General features: G+C 37.2%; 1 pseudogene across 1 annotated transcript; it reads right to left on the bottom strand.

The window, feature by feature from the left end:
• Positions 1–1,541: 1,541 nt before the first annotated feature.
• On the bottom strand, positions 1,542–7,685 carry LOC145824258 (putative L-type lectin-domain containing receptor kinase S.5; annotated as a pseudogene). Its single transcript, XR_014365945.1, has 4 exons — positions 7,643–7,685; positions 7,371–7,510; positions 4,189–4,803; positions 1,542–2,542 (listed from the first exon to the last, which is right to left on the bottom strand). The product of XR_014365945.1 is annotated as a putative L-type lectin-domain containing receptor kinase S.5 (transcript).
• Between the last annotated feature and the right edge of the window lie 1,899 nt (positions 7,686–9,584).

Raw genomic sequence — 9,584 nt, forward strand, 5'->3', positions numbered from 1 at the left:
ATTAATTAATTATTTTCTCCTACACACTTATTTATACAATATTTTAATACATATTTTTTTATAAAAAATCAAAAAGTTAACTCAAACATTCATATTTTTTTCCTCAACTTTTTAGTCTAAAAAGACAAAAAATGCACTTATTTAGGACATCCCAAACAACCTCTAAATTTTACTATTTTTGATAAGAAATGAAATAGGTTTAATAAAAGATTTGTATTTCTTATTATTTTTCATCATTTCACACTTAATTTATAAATTAAACATGAAAAAATAGTTCTCAGTATTTCTTACTTTCAAATGGACTGTAGATGTTTTGTTTTATATTAACATTAATCTGAACCCAAAAAAAAAAAAAAAAAAAAAAAAAAGAGAGAGAAGAAAATGGAAAAAGTGAATCTCGTTTTATAATATTTTGACAGATTCAATTAAATTTTTTTTGGTACTTCGGAAAATAGACAGATTCAGACACAAGATTGTGCAACCGCCTTGAAATGGTTCTACATGAATGAATCATCATGATAATCTAATATAATATAATTTTATTATGCACAAATTGATGATAATCTAATATAATATAATTTTATTATGCACAAATTGTTTGGATAGTTTGAAGTGCAATAGTAGTGTAGTTTGAAATACAAACATCATCTTAATTTTCTTAATTAAAAATGACTGACTCCCTGACTTCTTCATTTTTATAAATATAAAATTGGCTAGTCCATTTCATATTTGGTCATTCAACACAAGAATAGTACAATAATAGTAACCATAGTTGCATTACCATGTTGTATAGAAGTCCACTAATGGGTCCTTAATTTTAAATAAATTACGCCATTTCACTAGCAAAAAGCCTAGATTGATGGGTTGGGTTGCTAATTACTTGCTTCATACTGAGGGTTGGTTTATGAAATGGCTTTTTTTTTTTGTATTTTTAAATTTTTTTTGATTAAAATATGAGGTGAAAAAAATTACTGTGTTTGAGAATAATAATAAAAAAAAATGCAAGAAGTAGACAGAATTGAATAAATATTTGATTATTTTTAATATAATTTTTAAACTTTTTCAATTATTTTTTGACTAAAATCTATTGTTCCAAATGCACCCTGAAATATATAGCAAAATGCAGCGCCCCTTTATGCCAAACCACTGGGATAGGTGTGTAAATTCCGCCGGGCCCGACCCACAATCAAGCTTCGCAGGCCACCTTTTTGTCGTGTTTTGTTCAAAAATTTAAATAAAAATTAAAAAAAAAAATACATAATATATTACATTTCACACATTTTTCTTTTTATTTTTCAAATTCATAAACCATAAAGTGGGAAAAAATATTCACGCGTGAATGTTTGATTTTTAAGACAATCTTTAATATTTTTCATAAACAAATCATTTTACAAATTTAAAATTTAAATAAAACCTAATTGGAAACACCTAGCTGCCTCCACTACCAACCAAAATATAGACAACATCAACAACAACTGCCTCCACTATCCTCCCTTCATAAATAAATATAGGATAAAACTCTAAAATATACATTTTACATATTTGTTTACATTATACTATATTTCTTTAAAATACATTTCAATCAAAATTTTATCCACAGCATCGGAGAGTCTTTTCAGTATTTTCCATAAACAAATCAGAGTAGATACACTACAGGAAATAAGAAAAAAAAGAAAAATTGAAAGGAAAAAAATTACAAAAGATACTAAACCAAATTAAAGTTGCTGTCTCGGCTGACATATTGTGAAGTCGATCCTGTACCGAAGTTGGACGTTGAAATAGAAAAGGAGGTTGTGTCCGTCATGGTGGTGGCGGCCTGGCTAATATCTTCCAAACCCATTGGCATCGACGGCCACACGAAAGCCGGCTTGAATGGCGGCACATGAGGCACTGCCACTGAACCTGATATGATCTGGACAATTGCCTGTGTTTGAGGCCTTTCACTAGCGATTGGATGCGAACATGCCAAGCCTAAAAGCAACACTCTCTCAGCTTCCTCGACCACGTAGTCCTCCCCTAGCCTCTTATCCACAGCATCCAATAACCGCCCTTCGCGGTGCAAATACCAGACCCAATCCACCAAGAATTGGAACCCACCAACCTTGGTTCCGGGCCTTAGCCCACAGACCACTTCCAACAAGACTGCACCAAATGCGTAGATGTCAGATTGCTGTGTTGCCTTCCCCATGTGGAAGCATTCGGGTGCAATGTAGCCCATTGTGCCTAGCACATAGCACACCCTCAGCTTCGGTGTACGAGGTCTTCTCTGTGTCAAGGGCGCGTGCAAGGCCGAAGTCACCAAGGCGGGCATTGAAGTTGGAGTCAAGCATGATGTTGCTGGCCTTGAGGTCATGGTGGACCACCCTCTGATCGTATTCGTTATGGAGGTAGTGCAGGGCGGAGGCCACCCCGGAGATGATGTTGTAACGCAGGTTCCAGCTCAGTGGCTTGCCATTAGAGCCACTGAAGAGGTGCATGTCAAGGCTACCATTGGGCATGTAGTCGTATACTAATAGCAGTTTTCCATTCTTGTGACACCATCCTGTTGCATAAAAAAATATGTTATTAAACACACATGCTTTAATATTTCCATTCGATTCTTTTGACTTTTGGACACAATTTATATAAGCTTTGAGTGAAGAAGACAAAGGCATTGAAGAATATCAGGAGTTGTAGAACATGTCAGTGGTCCTATTAGAATTATCAATAAATAAATGAAGAGAGAGTGTAGTTTCCATTATAAAAGAAAACTGATGTCATTATCAAGAACATTAGTATGATTAAACTTCTAAATCTTTTAATTTGAAACATGAATCTTAAATTGCCAAAATACTTGTAGCACATTAACAATGCGAGATGATCCAAAGAAGGGATGGTAGGTCAAGAAATTAGGCATACAAGTCCTATTGTTTGTTCAACAAACAATTCAAGAGGTTTTGTCCAATGTGTGTGGAAGTTTCTTTCGTGATGTGTGATACAACTTTGGCAATGACAATATCTGCTTACAGGCATTGCATTGTAAGCCAGCAGTGGAAGCCAAGGAACTTACTCCGAAAAATCCTGACAAATGAAGATGGAGATGTTATTTCTCATAGATGGCAAGTCAAATACGCAGCCAAGGAAAACAAGTTCTTCATTTACGGGGCTTGGAGCCATCTGTCAAGTTAGGTGGGTCATGGGTTGTTGGCGGTTTAGGAAATTATGATAAGGAATTAGCTAGCCTCCAGGCTCTACAGACTAATGGTACAACTAGTCAATATACCACGAGTCCATGATTATATCTATCTATAGGTTGAGCCCTTCGACAAAACTTAAGGCAATTGAAAAGAGGAAAGCATTGACCTTCTGACCGTCTCCATTGCAACATCAGGGCATGCTCTCTTATTTGTTCAAATCTTTTTGCCGGAACGAAAGTCAACTCTTTTTGTGTACAAAGAAAATTCCTGTTCATATGGGTTGGTCCCGTCTCAAATTCTTGTTTAGCTTCCTGGTATAGCTTGCCAATTCTAAGGATATGGAATGCAACTTTTGAGCTGATAGGGTGATGCATTATCCTGTAGGTCATATTGCTAGCTTCTAAAGGATAAAAATACTACTAGCAATGTTTTTCTTTTTGCCCAAAAAAAAAAAACTTATTAGGAAGTTCTAGTATTTGTTAGCAGATTATAGATTTGTTAAGATAATATGATTATAAGTTCCTTTAACTGGTTATGAACATGGTTGGCTTCAAGTACCTGGTTTGAAGCACAAGCACTCCCACAAAGCATTCTGCTTGATAATAACATGGCAGAGTACCATAGCAGTCTTTACTCTCTGTGGTTTATATCTGTAACTATTTTTTGGTTTTAATACAGGCTATAATATTTTTGAAAACTCTCTCATATCCTATCATATCGCATCACATTTTTTCTTGGAACAACAGTATAAGCAAATTAGCAGTTCGCCTAAAGGCCACCAAAATATCTCAAAAAAATCTTCTTGCCAAAGGCTTCAATGGAGATCAATGGGTCAAAGATAGTTTTTTGACAATATCAATCTAAAGACTAAGAACATTAATCATGAGGGAAAACATTTTCAAGACATCCCATTAATCAAACATAGAATCAAAAACTGGAAACAAAAGCAGAAATGTTGTAAAGATGAATCAAATGGGTAAAAAAATTCAAAAAATTGGGAAAAAGGACTTACCCAGCAATCGAACAAGGTGTTTATGACGAAGTCGATTGATGATCATAAGCTCGGCCAAAAAATCATCCTGATCCTTCAAATCCCCCCTAGAAAACCACTTCACAGCCACCTCCAAACCCTCATTTTGAAGCAGTCCTTTGTACACAACACCATAACCACCCTGCCCCAACTTGTTCTTCTCATCAAAATTATTGGTCGCCTTCTTCAAATCCTTGAATTCAAATTCCCTAGGTGTCCCAAGCAAGCTCTTCAACGCCCCCAATATATTGATCGGCATAGACCGCTTCTTACGGCAGCAATAATAGGCTACGGCCACGGCTGCAGCCACGGCCACCACCGGCAACCCAACCCCAAACAAGATCTTGATCAACGGACCATTGTCGTCTGAAAAGTACTCCACAGTCAAATTCCATCTGAGTACACAATTGAGCTCTATGGTGTTCCCAGTGGATGCAGAGAAGCCAAATACGAGTTCCGATCCACCACCCCTCTCAGGTCAAGAGCCTCCTCGAGGACCGGCGAGTCAGGCCCGGGAGGGGTCGCCCCATCTTTCTCGGGTTGTTCTATGATGTAAACTTGTATGGTTTTTGTTAGTGTATGATTAGCTTTAGCATGCTAGTGTATGATTATGTCTGTTAGTGTATAGCAGTGTATGATTATGTCTGTTAGTGTATAATTTTAGCTTTATATTTTATAATGTACAATGCATCACACTTTCGGTGGGCATCCAATGCTCAAATTCTCTCTATAAAAGAGAGTGCATTCCCCTTGTAAGAAATATATAATACAATATTCAATACACAATTCTTTCTCTTTCTACATAAAACTAATATGGTATCAGAGCTAGGCTAAGAACTTAATAATTCCGCTTCACCGGCGGGTGGCAACCTCACTTTAGCCGACCGCCGGACAAACCCCAATTTCCTAATTTCTTCTTCCATAACAGCTTCTTCTTCACTCTTCTTCACCATCTCTATCACGTCCACAGTGGAGAGAATTTTGAACTCCATCCAAAACAACAACCACGTGCTAGGACCTGCAAAATATCAAGCCAACTACACGGGTCTACGCATGCACCACACTCAACCCAAGAGGGTGGGATAACCCAGACTACCTTGCCCACACGCAATGCAGTGCGTGAGATGCACACCATCGCCCAAATCACCTGTTCACAGAACCAACAGCGCCGGAGCAGGAAACACACTGGATGCTGCCACTCATCGCGAGCAGCTCCTTTGCTCCGTCAACACCATCGGCGCGCGGTTACAACTGTGGCTACCATTGATGCCGCAACAGCTTCGGCAGCCACGCCTCCACTTTTCACTCATCTCTGCCATTCCCATTGCCTCGCCAAAGCCACCGACACTCACACCACCCTTGATTTGAGCACACCACACAACTCACTCTCCTCTCATACACACACACGCCACCAACTTCATCTTCTCACACCCGGCAAACCCATGCACACGGGCACACACCCAGCACACACACACCATTGACACAGACCACACATTCACACAACGCATGCACACGGCAGCCATACATATGAAGCTTCATACACACACACACACACTGCTACACACACACACAACACACCTCTCACACATGCACTCTCTCTCCATGCATGACAAAGATACACAACAGTAACAGCTGAAACCAATCTCCCTCTCTCTACCATGAGCGTGAGACAAAAAGAACCAAGGACCATCACCGCTGCGGCTGCACAGCCATGCCACCGTGGCCCATAGCTCTAACACATTGATACACTCAACATACTCACAAAACAGACATGGGCTGACTCGGGCTCTCCCTCTCAGCTCTCTCCATCGGCACACTGATACAAGACACACACACATAAAAAAAAAACAAAAACAAAAACAAAAACAAAAAAAAAAACCTCTCTCTCTATGCTGGGTCTCTCTCTTTGCAATACACTCACCAAGCTCTTTCTCTCTCTCTCTCGGTGTGCGTGGACGGAGGAGAATATTATCTGGGCTGAATATACACAGATGGAAAAGCAAACATCCACTACATTTTGTCTTTCAGTAAACGCAACCTGTCTCCACTCCTGTTTGAATTTTTTTTTTTTTTTCTTTCTTTTGCCTTTTCCTATCATGACACCCACATGGCATGTCTCTCAGCTTTTTGACAAGTTATTTTTCTTTTTCTTCTTCTTATCCCCGTCTTTATCATTTTCGTTTTTCATATATATATATATATATATATATCTCTTTAAAAAAAAAAAAAAAAAAAATCACCATTCACACCAACTGCTTTTCTGCTCCGTCTTGTGTCATACATGTCCTCCAGATTTGCACAGCACTCTCCTTTTTATTCCTATCGGGGATCCACCCCGCTAACCGTTCTACAACACCACCACCAAAAAAAAAAAAAAAAAAAAAAAAAAAAAAAAAACAAACAAACAAACAAACAAACAACAACCCTTTCTATGTGTTGAGCTGTTTTACTCCACTTTATTAATCCCTTTGTTTCAACCTCAAATAGGTTTCTATCTTCACACCTATTTGAGTTTGAGGGGGGGTTATATATATGGTTACACACCATGCGAACCACCGAAGCTGGTGAGCATGGTTATACACCATGGGAACCACTCAAGCCACCTCATGGCGCACTCCCTAAGTCGCCCCCTTGGTGCATCACCACAAGCTTCTACATCGGTCCCGACAACGGTCCGGCATGACCCCGTAAACTGTCCCGACATCGGTCCGGCATGACCCCGTAAACTGTCCCGACATCGGTCCGACATGACCCCGTAAACTGTCCCGACATTGATTCCAGTTAGCTCCTACAACAGTCTGACACAATCATACAGTGTCTTCACCAACGGTTCGACACGACCATACAGTGTCTTCTATCCTATTTTTCCTGTTTTGTTACTCTCTCCAAACTCAAGTTGGCTAGTACCTATCCTCCTTGAGTTTGAGGGGGGCTGTTAGTGTATGATTATGTCTGTTTGTGTATAGCTAGTGTATGATTATGTCTGTTAGTGTATAACTTTAGCTTTATATTTTATAATGTACAATGCATCACATTTTCGGTGGGCATCCAATGCTCAAATTCTCTCTATAAAAGAGAGTGCATTCCCCTTGTAAGAAATATATAATACAATATTCAATACACAATTCTTTCTCTTTCTACATAAAACTAATAGTTTCTTTCACTCCATCGTACTCAACCCAGACGTTGTAAAACTTAGCTCCAGTAGGAGATAATTGGATGCCGGATTGGTTCAAGGACTCGGCTTTTTTAGATTCGACACTGTTGATATTGAGTCCAACGTGATTGTCATCTGGGTCGAAGTCTATAGGTTAAGCTCGGCCGATGAGAGAAGCAGGGGTTGTGGCGAATAGGGTGTTGTCGTCGAAGGCTCCGTATTTGGCAGTGAAAGTTTTGAGGGAGTTGGCGGAGACTGAAGGCGGCGCCGCCGCCAAACAGAGGAGGACGGCGAGTATGCGGAGGTTGGCCGCCAATCCCATTGTACTATAGAGATAGAGAAGAAGAGATGAAAATGGAGATGATGATGAGGGAGGTTCGGGAGAGAATAAATCGATGGAGTCGTCTTTCTTTGACTCACGCGGGGATTGATTTCCTCTCCTTCAACAATTAAAAATTACCACAGACAGAGACAGACAGAAACGGGGTTGGTTTTTACCAAGACAAATAGGCCCGTTGATCTTGGAGTGTCATTGCTTGGAACTTGCATTTCAGCAATGGTAGAGGGTAACAAAAATAGCAAAAATGCTTTAGATCATTAATTAGTGGTGGTTCTAATGATGTGATAGTGGGTCTTATCCATTGTCACATGTGTTTTGTGCCTTGTTTTTTTTTTTTTTTTTTTTTTTCAATTGCCACCTCACTAATGGTGGGGTTAGTGATGTTAAATTAGTGGTCTATAGCATTGCTCTAAAAATAGTGGCTCAAATGGTTTAAAATTATCAAAATGATGTCGTTTTGGGTGTAAAATTTGTCAAAACGATGTCGTTTTGACAGTTTTAAACCATTTGAGCCACTGTTTTTGTGGCCCTCAAACATTTTTTCTTTCCTTTTTACATGGTTGGGGAAAAATTATTTTTGGTTTTCATTTCTAGAATTCATTTTTTTTTTTAATTATTTTTTTGTTTTTCATATTTTTTATTTTTATTAAATTTTTTAAATATTTTCAGTAAATTTTTTTAATTTTTAGGCATACCTAATATAAATACACTTAAAAAGTATAATATTTGTGAAATTTTTTAAAAAAAATCACTAAATTAATATCAAAAATACAAATATATATATATATATATATAAATTCAGTATATTTTTTATATTTTTGTTTATTTATTAATTTTTTAAAATATCTTTTTACAAATATTTTACTATTTAGATACATCTAAGTAAGGTACATTTAAAAAAAGTGAAAGTTTTGCTTAAAATTTAAAAAATATTCACTAAAAATAAAAAAAATACAAAAAATAAAGAACTCAATTTTCAAAAAATTAAAACCAAACACACTGATTAGCTTTTTCAGGTGCACCAAGTCATCATATTTCTAACCAATTACAAATATTCATGTTTTTTAATCATCTAATATAAAATTGTGATCTCACTTCTTTTCTTATGATTGTAACCCCATGAAATGAAATTTTCATTGACATAAACTACGAAAAAATTATTAATTTAGTGTGAGTTTTTAAAATAAATTATAAATCAATGGTAAAATTTATCAACTAATAATTGAAGTGATAAATTTTTTCACGACGTTATAATTTTTTTTGAATTATTTTATCTTATCACTAATTTGTAATTTTCCTATAAATTATTGGGTGCCGCAAGTGATGTTACAAAGGGTCTTAATTTAGGACCCGACTTCCTTCTAATCTATAATTTGGACTAGAAGATGTTATTTTGATCCATAGGTCCGATGTGGGCCTTATTAATTTAAATTGTTTATTTTTTCAAAATTTTCTCATATATCAATATTTTTTTTAAAAAAAAAAAATGGAGGAGGAAGAGGTCACACATGAGTTAGGGCAATATGGATATTAAAATGAATACAAATGTGAGTGGATGAATAGGTAAACGATATCCGATTAACTTGATGTTTTACAGACATTTTCTATTTGATATATTCTAAAATGTGAACGGTTCAGATTATTAAAATAAAATCCCAAAATGAGCTCATTTAACCGCACAATAGTCGTTACTGCGTAGCCCACGCAATAGCATCCCACTCCTATGGTGGAGAGGTCAGATGAAGGCTGAGGACGACAGAAAAGGATAGAGAGCTAGCAGACAGTAGGAAGAAGTGGAAGTGGGGTAGCTAGTGCCGATGAGGGTATGGAATGAGTTGGCTGACAAGGCTAGGGTTTGCAAAGTGAAAAAGAAAATAGATG

This window comes from Camellia sinensis, chromosome 4, assembly GCF_055761805.1.
Source record: "Camellia sinensis isolate YWXY chromosome 4, ASM5576180v1, whole genome shotgun sequence".
Classification (NCBI taxonomy): Eukaryota; Viridiplantae; Streptophyta; class Magnoliopsida; order Ericales; family Theaceae; genus Camellia; species Camellia sinensis.